The 10,866-nt window shown below is 34.0% G+C and overlaps 1 long non-coding RNA gene across 3 annotated transcripts in view; it reads right to left on the bottom strand.

The window, feature by feature from the left end:
• Positions 1–10,866, bottom strand: part of LOC107853674 — a 39,029-nt gene that overhangs the window by 12,933 nt on the left and 15,230 nt on the right. For 2 of the 3 annotated variants that reach the window (XR_007055563.1, XR_007055565.1), the window contains exon 4: positions 1,988–10,770. This is a non-coding gene — a long non-coding RNA (uncharacterized LOC107853674). The remainder of the gene's footprint in view (positions 1–1,987; positions 10,771–10,866) is intronic. The other variant, XR_007055564.1, reaches the window with a different exon arrangement.

Here is a 10,866-nt window from a genome sequence, read left to right as displayed (position 1 = left end):
AAACTATACATAGATAGCTCTATCAACTTCAGTTTTGGATAATGTTTTACCTTTCACTTTAGTGTTTCACTTTCCTAATGGGCAACAAGAAAAAGTATATTTTGTTTTGTTCTTATGAGAACTTAAAGAGTTTTTTTCTTTTTAATATTTTGAAAAACTATGTAATTTCCAATTTTACTATTGTTATACATTTGGAATTTGAAACTCATTCAATTTTAATCTTTCATTAAAGTTTAAAAAGTTGAGAAGATGACAAAGCAAGAGTAAATAGATAAGAACAGGAAAAATCTAACTACTAGTAGATAAGATTCAGGAAAGAAGACGACAAGGAGAAGTCAAAAGATAAGAGAACAAGGATAAATCTACTACGAGTGAGATCAGATTCGCGATTCATTTAATTTACTCTATTCAAAATTAATTATTTTTTCTTTTACTAGAATTTCACTCAAAACTTTTGAATCCGGATAAGATCATACTTATAACTTAGTCTTTACTGTAAATTAAACTAGACCAATTTGTATGTATATAAATACCACTCGATCAGGCATGAAAGGCATGAAGGGTATACAGAAGAAAAAAAAAAACACAAAAAGTTATGAGCAAGATAGAACTAAGTGTAGTACTTGAAGGCGAAAAAGGTATTGGTGGAACTAAAGGAAACATGTCACAAATAGTTAATAAAGTTAGTAGCCCAATCAAATCCTGTTCCGAAAAGAAAACTACCTTTTCTTGAATTTTGTTTATTTTGCAAGATGAAGTTGTTACCCGAGTAAAATATCTACATGTACAGGTGAGAATTCTCCTAATTAATTTCTTTTTTCTTTTCCTTCATCATCACTTTAACTTGCATAATTGAGTGTGTAATTTTTGTCATGATAAAAATTTAAGTTAAAGGTTAAATATGTCGAATCAAAATTTATTCAAAATTGAGGGACCAGAAGTGTTATTACCCTAAAGTTTATGATTAATGTTATCGTGAATTGGTATTTTGTTCTGATGATGTATACTTAAATGGGCAGTGATAAGCCATTTTGTACCAAGGAGTGCAGGAGAAAGCAGATGTTTAAGGATGAACAAGAAACAAAGCAGAAAAAGCAAAAATTGGCAGAATTGATAGCTTCATCTTCTTCGAAGAATTCAAAGTCATGCTTTAATCCGATGTTTTATTTAACCTTCTAGTGTTATCCTTGCAATATTTTATTTTGACTGTTTCATATATATACCGGTGTTACAAGCGAATTCAGGATTTGAACTTTTTTAGTCCGAATTTAGAAATTCCATTACCTCTCGTCTAAAATACTTAGTTTGAAGTCTATCATTTGTCCTTATTTAGAGCTCTTTTAATGATATATAAAATAACTTTTTTCAAGGAGTAGAGACATATTCTAAACCTTTTATCACAAAGAGGATAATTTGATAATAACAATCTATTTTTTCACAGCCTCCACGTGATAGGGGCTAGTAGTTGTTGCGATTTGATAAGCACATATTTTGTTGTGTCATTGATCTTGTATTTACTCAATGGATCAAAGATCATTATTAATCTTAGAGCTTCAATGAAGTAACATTCACACAACCGTGAGCCAATAAGCGAACTCATTAAAACAGTTGAGTGATAGTTTGACTATTTAAAGGTAGAGTTAATTAATAGGCCAAATATATAAATAGCCGCAAAAAACTCATCTAAATATTTTATTGAACCACCTAAACTAAGTCGATGACCATTTGAACACCTAACCTATTCTCAAACTATGTCAATTGAGCACATATATCACAATGCAGCTGGGTAAACTCTATTCAAACTGTATTAGTATTTATTGGGGTAACATAAATACTAGAGAAATAACAATTCTATAAACAAAGACATCCCACTCCACTCTTTTTTTTTTTAAGATAAGGACGTCTTTCATGCCACTCATTAAATTCATATTTCCTCATCCACTCGAATTAGCAAGAAGAAAACAAAGAATGAATCAGAAATGCTTACAGAAGGTAAGAGAAAATGTGCAGCGACGTGAATTTTCGAGTAGATCTTCGTAGCTTAGAATTTTCAAATATTGTAACATCATCATCATCCGCATCCCTATCAATGTCACCACCGAGCTCAATCAGATTTGAATAGAAGTACAAATTTTAAATCCATATAGAAGTACAAAGTGGTTTGGTTGATGCATCATAAATCTACAGATCAAATCATCAAACTAGTCAAACTTTCATTTTCAAAGAAAGAAAATATTCGGAAAGCATAATGAAGAACAAGATTTTCCATCCAAGCCAAACTCTATAATCTGTAAGTATCACACAGGAAGAGAAAAGGAAATAAAGCAATTGACAACACAACAGCAATTGGTTAAATTGGTTGGCCACTTTCTTTGCTATAGCTATAACACAAGTACCAACGAAACTGAAATTGATAATGAACAATTTAAGATGAGCAACCAAGATATTTTAGAGAACTAACTCCATCGACAGACTCAGGCAAAGGACAGCAGGAGATCAACAAAAGAAAGTGACAGTCAGATATAACCGGTCAACATGAAAACTGTCTGATCTCCATTGCAAGTCAACATGAAAGCACTTTCTTTCTATAGGTACCAAAATGTGATAATGCTATTATATTGCTCTGAACAAGTAGCAGAAGTTACACAATGCAGAAGTACGGATGCTTTAATAAAGTGACCAAAAGAGGCTTAAGATACTTTGACAATTGAAGCCTCAGCGCATACAAAGAATGAACACTCAATCAAACTATTAAAGGATCAGTCCGATGTAAATAGAAACAATTGTTAGTTGCAGACTCTGACTCTCTGGAAAATATACCTCACACAGAAGGGAAACACAAAAGTAGATAATTTGATGTATTGATCTCAAACGGATCACTAAAACAGAGAGCTATCATTTAGACACGATCAACTTCTGACCTATTTCATTTAGACATGATCAACTTCTAACTTACTTCATCACACATTAATTTTCCTCACAAGCACATTGGTTTTCATATTTCACCAATTAGGCATTTAGATAAAACTCCACATGAAATCCTTTTAAGGCATCTCACCGGACCACTTGTACTTATAGAAACAATTCATCGCCTAGAAGATCAGACTAAAAATGGGTACAATTTCATAGTGACAACCTTAAGTTCCATCTTCATAAATAGCATGTAGGAGTGTGACCTACCAGATTATGACATTTACGGAAACGGATCATAAAACAAACAAAAGAGAAAAAAGTGAATTAACTTAGCAGGTGTGAAGAAATAAGTTTGAGATAAAATCATAAGTTTAAAGGACTTACGTGCATCCATAAGCGCAACATCTCCCAATGCTTGTGTATTAAGAGCAAATATTGCCTTTTTCACAATTACAATTACAATATATCAGAAACTGGCAAATGGTACGCATTCCACCAATATGAGAATCTGGTAGCTCATGTGGGCATGCGGAGACAATCTTTGTAACAAGATTTTCACCGTTTTACATGTATTAACAAGAGGAATTGCTGATGTGTTCAATGGACAGTTGAATTTACGTTAGCACATTTGCCAAGATAACAAGAACATACCAAGGTATAAACATCATAGAAATCCTAGTAATATTGGTTGTAAAAGGCTTTTTAAATCACTGGGGGAGGCAAAGCCATATCCTGGCCATCCAATTCCAAAAAGAAACACATTATCTTTTGATAGCTGTTTGGATGCAGGGGCAGAGCCAGGGTGGCAAAAGGGGTACATCAGAACTTAAAAGATCTAGTGGAAAATATCACATACCTGTACATTTTCTTACCTTCTGTTAGAATTTTTGATTCACTTTTCCCTTGCTTCTTGCTAACCCGAGTGGGAGAGAAAATATGACTCTTTTTTTGGAAACTGGTAACTTTGCACATATATATATTTAAAATCAGGACATTACCAGGTTGTACACAACCATATTTACAAGAGTACTACCAATATCTTTTTTATTTTAAAAGAAATAGTACTGTTGTAATCTTCAGCATTAGGAATGCTGGCCACCATCAAAAAATTGTTACGAAGAAGTTAGATTCTAGCTTTACAGAGAGGTCCTAGGAAATCTACTAACTCCTCTACATCCTCTATACAGTTTTGCTAACACAAAAAGAAAAGTGTTACCAGACAGTCCTATTTCACATCGTGGACTAACCTGACCCTATCTTTCAAAACACCTTCCATTTCTCTCCCTCCAGACTTACCACCATATGCAAGAGGGTATTATTCTCCACCACCTTTTCTTTTTTGTTTTTTTTGGATAACCATGGTGTCCGGGCAAGCTTTCGCGCACCTCGACTGATTCCATTGGATACCTTCCACCTCCCACAAGCAACAGGTGCCAGGTAACTCTGTTCTCAGGCATTGTCCACTACCAATATCTATGATCTTATGTGTATAACAAGTCTAAAACATCATGAATACAAATAGGATCATTTGACGTATCTGATTACACCAAAAACATAGAATCAAGATACAACTGAACTTGATTTGCTGCACAATGTTTTCTACATTTTCAAAACATCTGGAATCCCTTTCCTTCTAGATTGAACACCAAATGTAAGCTGGAACTATCCTCCACCTACTTCTACTCTTAGAATACACTCCCACTTGCCCCCGACTTGATAAGACCTCCGTAATCTTCCTAGGCATTCACCATGATGTGCCTCTGAGGTTCAAAAACAGCATCTATAGCTGTCCAGTGACCTTGCAATGAATGAAAAACTAGTTAACTGTCTCTACTTTCTCCCCACATAGGAAACATCTAAGGCATAAGATTATTCCCCTTTACATAAGGTTCTCCATAAGCACTGACCCCCTTTACATAAGGTTCTCCGTAAGCACTGACTCCTTTGCCAAAAGCAATAAAAATATGCCACTTTATACGGTATTTTGGTCTTCCAAATATTTTTCCATGGCCAGCTGCTAAGCTGCATGTTGGTACTGTTCAACCTTCTGAAGCTTTTGCTCACCTTGAACAACCCGTTTTACTGCCTTGCCAGCATAATTCATATCTTCCCTCAATCCACTGAACTGTTCAATTTGATTTATGAACTTCACCATTCTTTACACTTCCCAATAATTGAGTTGCCTTCTGAAGTTGAAACTCCACCCTTCTGGTGTCCAAAAGCTCTGCTATGGTTTGGTGATTCACTAAGGAGTGTATCCCTGAAAACAACCTTTCTAGTTTACCTTCTTCATGCTAATCATCTTTCCAAAATAGGTATTAGCCCCATTGTTCACTTTGACCACGGAAAAAATTCTCAGCTCATTCCAGATGACTCTTATGGACCTCCATACTGAATTTATAACTTCTTTAGTCATCCATCAGTCTTCCTTTCATACGTGGCTACAACCACTTTCCCTTAATCTATTGATGACCCTTGCTAGGATAGGGCACAATGACATCATATAAGTAGGGCAAGGAATCTAAGACTGAGTTGATGAAAGTTAATCTTCCACCAAGTGACACGTACTACCTTTTCAACCTAGCCAATTTATTTTCACACTTCTCAACCACATTACTCCATATCTCCATAGACTTTGACTATTCTCCTAAAGTATCTAGGTAAGTAGTTGGCATACTGCCAAACTTACCACCCAAAATTGCATTCAGGAAATCCATATTAGAAACCTCGTTGATAGGATACAAGAAACTCTTCCTCTAATTAATATGTCGTCCAGACATCCTCTCGAACAGGACCAGAATCACCCTTAGTACTCTCAGCTATTCTTCATTAGCATAACAAGAAATGAGTGTAAAATCTGCATACTACAGACTAGCCACTTCCAAGTTGTCTCTTCCATCTCTAGCCACATGAAAACATCTTACCCATCCATTAGTATTAGCAAATTTAACTATACTATTAAGGCCCTCCATTTCTAGTAAAAACAGAAATAATGACAAAGGATCACCTTGTCTGAGACCTTTATGTGATCAAAAGAACTTGTTGGAATACCACTGATAAGGATTGAAAAACTCATTGTTAAAATGCAATACCTTATCCAGTGAATCCCTTTTTGCCCAAATCCCACCCTTCTCAGAATTGATAGAGGACCAGTTTTTCCATCACCCTTTCAGCCTTTCAATGAGAACTTTAGAGAATATTATGTATATGTCACCAATAAAACTAATTGGTCTAAAATCCCTTAGTTCTTTAGCACTTCTCTTCTTTGAAATCAGAGTTATAAAAGTGGCATTATAGCTCCTATCGAACATTTCTTGCTCGGAGACGTTATGGAATGCATTCATGATATCTAATTGTACCACTTCCCAGTATTTTCTTAAAAACCCCATGGTGAAGCCATCAAGCCTTGTAGCTTTATTTGTTGTACACAACTTTATATTTCTCAACACTTTCTCCTCCTCAAATCTTGCTAGAAGACTCTTATTTTCTTCCACGGTTAAAACTGGGCAATTGTGGAAGTGATTGATTGGTCCCCATTGCGCTATTTCAGTGTATAGATTTTGGTAAAGATCTACTATCTCCTCTCCAATTCTAGTCAATTCTAGTAGAATCCTGAGTTCTGCTTGTAATAACAACTTGTCTACGCTATTATACCTTATGTGGCATTGACAATTTTATGGAAGAACTTTGTGTTTCTATCTCCCTCCTCTAAGCATAAGTCTCTGGACTTTTGTCTCCATGCAATCGCCTCCTTTACAATCAACTCCTCGTATTTTAGCATAAGTCCTGCTTTTCTCTTCATCTCTGCTTCAGTGAGAATTTTGTCTCTCAATATTGTTTCGGTGTCTGTCAGCTTGCCTAACGGGAACTTTCTTTGTACGCCTAAATTCCCCTGCTCAATTTGCTCCAATCATTGAGTTTTCTCTTCAGAGCTTTCACTTTGCAAGCTAAATATAGTCGGGTCTACTAGCAAAGTTGAAATTGTTCCAACATCCTCTTAACTCCGTCTGTACAGCCATCAATGTTCAAGCACCAATGTTTGAACTTAAAATAGCTTTTGTTTTACCTATCCTAGGATCCACCTTGAATGGCAATAGGGGAGAGATGATATGACTGAGTGGTACGAAAACGTCCTTATCATAAATAAGAGTGGAGTGTGATGTTTTTATTTATAGTTGTCGTATCTGGGTATTTACACTAACCCAATAAATACTAATACATTTTTTCCAGCTACACTGGGAAAAATGTGTACAATTATGCAGTTTGAGTATAGGTTAGGTGTTCAAATAGTCATAGACTTAGTTTAGGTGGTTTGATAAACTATTCAAACAAGCTTTACGGGGCTATCTTGAAAAAGTGCTAGTACGAATAAGACTTCAAACTGAGTAAATTAGATAAAAGGTAACAGAATTTTCAAATTCGAAAAAAAGTTCAAATCCTGAATTTGCTTGTAACACTAGTATTAAAACTAAAAGAACCAAAACACAAAAGTCAAAGTAAATGTTGCGCGAATAAAACTAGAAGGCTAAAAAAACATTGGATGAAAACATGATCTCGAATTCTTCGAAGAAGATACAACTATCGAATCTGTCTGATTTTGCTTTGCCTTTGTAGTTTCTTTTTCATCCTTACAAATCTGCTTGCTCCTGCATTCCAAGCTACAGAATGGCCTATTACCCCTATCCATTTAAGTATATATCATTAGGAAAAAAAGTCAACTCATGATAACCATTACAAACTTTAATTTGTAGGGTTACAAAACTTTTGATCCCTTAGCTATGAATAAATTTTGATTCAACATATTTGACCTTTAATTTAATTTATAACAAAAACTACACTATGAATTGTGCAATTCAAAGTGATGATAAAGGAAAAGAGTAGAGAAAATAATTATAGAGAACTCTCACATGTACATGTAGATATCTTGCACGGGTAGCAACTTCTTCTTGCAAAATAATCAATATTCAAGAAATCCACAGAGTTTTCATTTTGGAATAGGGTTTGATTGGGCTACTAATTTTGTTACCAACTTGTGAAATGTTTCTTTTGGTACCACCAACACCTTCTTCAAGTACTACACTTAATCCTGCCTTACTCAGACCTCTTATGTGTTTTTTTCATAATACCCTCTATGCCTAAAGGAGTGGTATTTATATACGCACATTTTGTGTAGTTTAATTTGTAGGAAAGGAATAGAGTTATAAGTATGATTTTATACGAGTTCAATAGTTTTGACTCAAATTCTTTTAAAAGCAAAATAATTAATTTTGAATAGAGTAGAAATTAAAAAAATTACAGCGATCCTAGTCAAACTCATAAAATTTAGATTCCGAATCTAATCTCACTTGAAGCTAAATTTATCGTTGTTTATATCTTTTGACTTCGGCTTTATCGCCTTGTTTTTCGGAATCTAATTTCCTTTGTAGTCAGATTTTTCCTTGCTCATATCTTTTCACCCTTCTTTTGTCGTCTTCTTTTCCTAATTACAATACTTTGTAAGTAGGGAAAAGTTAGGTGATAAAAAACTTAGGCATAATGCATAAACATATCCTTGAACTCGGCCTTCAGTTGGCACCTATGCACTCCAACTTTGGATGTGTACAAGTCCTCTGTGGCATAATACACGTAAAAGGTCATGTAGGAGGAAAATATGTCTACTTGTTCAACTTTATACAAGATTAAGCGTCTACTTATGTTCACCCAATGTTGGAAGGCACAAATGCAAGTTGAAGCCAAGTTAAATGACACGTTTATCAATTTTGCCAAAAACTTATGAAGTTAATTCGGCCTTAAATACAGATGATTTAATAGGAACATTAATAGAAATTAAATGAATAATTTAGTCACAAATTTAGTTCAGCAATAAAAGTTGTAGTATTAAACAAAAGCATGATATTTAAGTAGAAAAAGATAAAGACACTTCAAACATGCTTTCGCTGATTATTAAAAGTTTCCCGGTTATTAAAAAAACAGTGTCACAATAATTATTATCACTTAACTTTCCCCTAACTACAACGCAATGAAACGAGGAAAAGAAGATGGCAAAGCTAGAGTAAAAAAATAATAACAAGAAAAAATCTAACTACTATGACAAGTGAGATAAATTCGCGTTTTAAATTTTATTAGTCTGACTAGGACCGCTGCAATTCATTTAATTATACTCTATTCAAAATTAATTATTTTCATTTTTAATAGTATCTGAGCCAAAACTATTGAATTCGGATAAGGTCATACTTATAACTCTATCCCTTCCAGCAAATTAAACTACGTTGAAATATTTGTATATAAATACCACTCCTTCAGGCATAGAAGGTATTCAAAAAACAAACATAAAAGGTCAAGGGCAACGCAAGACTAAGTGTAGTACTTGAAGACGAAAAAAGTGTTGGTGGAACCAAAAGAAACATGTTACAAATTGTTAACAAAGTTAATGGCCGAATCAAACCCTGTTTCGAAAAGAAAACTACTAGTGGTTTTCTTGAATTTTGTTCATTGTGCAAGAAGTTGTTACCCGAGAAAAATATCACATGTACATCTGAGAATGCTACTATAATTAATTTCTTTACTCTTTCCCTTCATCATCACTTTAACTTGCACAATCGATAATGTATTTCTTGTTATGATAAATTTAAGTTAAAGGTTAAATATGTTGTATAAATATTTATTCATAACTGAGGGACCAAAGTATTATAAGCCTACAAATTAAGTTAAAAATTTATAATCATTGTTATCATGAAGTGGTTTTTTTGTCAGATGATATATACTTAAATGCACAGGGGTGATAGCCATTTTGTAGCATGAAGTGCAGGAGCAAGCAGATTTTTAAGGATGAACAAGAAACTACAAAGACAAAGCAGAAACATGCAACTTTGATACCTTCATCTCTTTCAAAGAATTCGAGATCATGCTTTAATCTGATGTTCTTTTCAGCCTTCTAGTTTTATCCTCACAACATTTTATTTAACTATTGTGTCCTGTTCCTTTTTTTATACTAGTGTAATAAGCGGATTCAAGATTTGAACTTTTTGAGTTCGAATTTAGAAATTTTATTACCTCTTGTCTAATTTACTTAGTTTGAAGTCTATTATTCGTACTTATTTAATGTGTTTTAAAGAAATATAAATTATATCTTTTTCAAGGAGTAGAGGCATATTTTATGTATTTTATTACAAAGAGGGACAATTTAATAATAACAACTTATATCTTTTTCTACCCTCCAAGTGATAGAGGCGAGTCGTTGTTGCGGTTTGTTTTGATAAGCACACATTTTGTTGTGTCATAGGTCTTGTATTTACTCGATGGTTCATAGATCAGTATTAGCCTCCGAGCGTCAAATGAAGTAACATTCAAACAAGCGTGAGCCGATAAGTGAGCTAATTTCAACAGTTGAAGTGATAGTTTGACTATATAAAGTTGGAGTCATTAATAGGCCAAATAAATAGATAGACCAAAACACTTGTCTTGAATATTTTATCGAACCACCTAAACTAAGTCAATGACTATTTGAACACCTAACCTATTATCAAACTCTGTCAATTGAACACATATTTCACAATGTGGCTGGGTAAACTACATTCAAACTATATCGGTATTTATTGGGTTAACGAAAACACCAAAGATATAAGAATTCTACAAACAAAGACATCCCACTCCACTCTTTTTTTAAGATAAGGACGTCTTTCATACCACTCATTAAAGTCATATCTTCTCACCCACTCGAATTAGCAAGAGGCAAGGAAAGAATGAATCAGAAATGCTTACAGAAGGTAAGAGAAAATGTGCAGGTTCGTGAATTTTCGAGTAGATCTTTGTAGCTGGGAATTTTCAAATATTGTAACATCATCGTCATCCACATCCCTATCAATGTCACCAACAAGCTCAATCAGATTTCAATAGAAATACAACTTTTGAATCCATATAGAAGTACAAAGTGGTTTGGTTGATGCATCATAA

This window comes from Capsicum annuum, chromosome 5, assembly GCF_002878395.1.
Source record: "Capsicum annuum cultivar UCD-10X-F1 chromosome 5, UCD10Xv1.1, whole genome shotgun sequence".
In the NCBI taxonomy this organism is placed as follows: Eukaryota; Viridiplantae; Streptophyta; class Magnoliopsida; order Solanales; family Solanaceae; genus Capsicum; species Capsicum annuum.
Note: the sequence above shows the minus strand (reverse complement) of the source record. Positions and strands in the feature narration are given on the sequence as shown.